The sequence below is a fragment of the Diaphorina citri genome, unplaced genomic scaffold, assembly GCF_000475195.1.
Source record: "Diaphorina citri unplaced genomic scaffold, Diaci psyllid genome assembly version 1.1 scaffold1665, whole genome shotgun sequence".
In the NCBI taxonomy this organism is placed as follows: Eukaryota; Metazoa; Arthropoda; class Insecta; order Hemiptera; family Psyllidae; genus Diaphorina; species Diaphorina citri.
In genome coordinates, this window is record NW_007379091.1 from 69,667 (window position 1) to 71,112 (window position 1,446).

At 42.3% G+C, this 1,446-nt stretch overlaps 1 long non-coding RNA gene across 1 annotated transcript; it reads right to left on the minus strand.

Annotated features, from left to right (window-relative positions):
• Positions 1 to 271: 271 nt before the first annotated feature.
• On the minus strand, positions 272 to 1,446 carry LOC113470556. The gene is made up of 2 exons (XR_003393577.1): positions 1,331 to 1,446; positions 272 to 364 (listed from the first exon to the last, which is right to left on the minus strand). It is a non-coding gene; the product is annotated as an uncharacterized LOC113470556 (long non-coding RNA).

Genomic DNA, 1,446 nt, shown 5'->3' on the forward strand with positions numbered 1-1,446 from the left:
GGTAGGATAAAATCCGCCCGGGCGGATTTTATCCTACCAACTAAGCTGATGGGATAATGTTCGTTCTCGGAACGGCTGGGTTTCTTCTATCCTGTGTTCCTTCTCTCTTCGATTTCGGGAGGGTAAGACCATAGCAGTTACAGTTCCCTCTGTCAAACCTCTTAAAAAAATAATAATAAATAAGCCTCACCAATAAGAAAATTTTCATCTATCAAGTACTGACGAACAGATGTTGGATAGACTTACAAGTAGAACATCAATCCAGACGACATGGCCACAATATCCCAAACCAGATTGAAAAACCAGGTGGCAAACAGTACAGCTAGGCGTGAACATTCCGACTGCCATTGTCTCACCATAACACCTGCGAACATTAAACATCTAATGAGTATAGAAAAATACAAAATGGCACATGCCGGTTAAATATCATTTTGAGGTGTTTCATAAAGTTGGTTCCAAACTTTTTCGCCCATACCTCGCGGTTATCCTTTCCTACTTTATAAGGATTCGGTGTTTCTAGTAAGTTTTATCAAGTCAGCTGCTCTTTTTTAGCCCGTCCTTCTAGTCTTGATTTTAAATCATTGCATGAAAGTAAAATCAAAGAATCAAATCAAGAATAATAATAAACTGAATATTAAACAAATTAGGTAGGTACATAGGTACTGATTTTCTCTAATCACGATCGAATAAACTACGGGCTAAAAAATTCCCGGAGGGGACGGGCCCAGCTTGTTTTAACCTACTCAGTAAGGCACGTACACAAAAGCCCACTCCGAGGCTTAGGTGTAGGAGCAAAAGAGCCCTATAAGTTAACTTATTGTTTCATTAAAAATTTTCATTGATAAATGGTTTCTTGAAATTGATCCCAAGGGCGAGGAAATACCTAGACCCTTGACAAATGGAGTGTGCCTGAAGGCATGTGATGTGTTCCAATCCATTCGACCCCAAAGGTTAAAGTTATACGAACCTCGTCAGTAGGTAGGTACATAGGTACTGATTTTCTCTAGTCACGATCGAATAAACTACGGGCTAAAAAATTCCCGGAGGGACGGGCCCAGCTTGTTTAACCCTACTCAGTAAGGCACGTACACAAAAGCCCACTCCGAGGCTTAGGTGTAGGAGAAAAATAGCCCTATAAGTTAACTTATTGTTTCATTAAAAATTTTCATCGATAAATGGTTTCTTGACATTAAATTGATCCCAAGGGCGAGGCAATACCTAGACGTCCTGGACCCTTGACAAATGGAGTGTGCTTCAGGCATGTGATGTGTTCCAATCCACTCGACCCGAAAGGTTAAGGTTATACGAACCTCGTCAGTAAATCACTCACCTATCATATGGGCATGACCATCGCGTCGTTTCGCCTTTGTCGTCTTCTTGCTCAGTCCTCCTCCCACGCCCACACCCCCCGACACGCCCTCCTTCTTCCTCCCCTGCTTCCCTCCC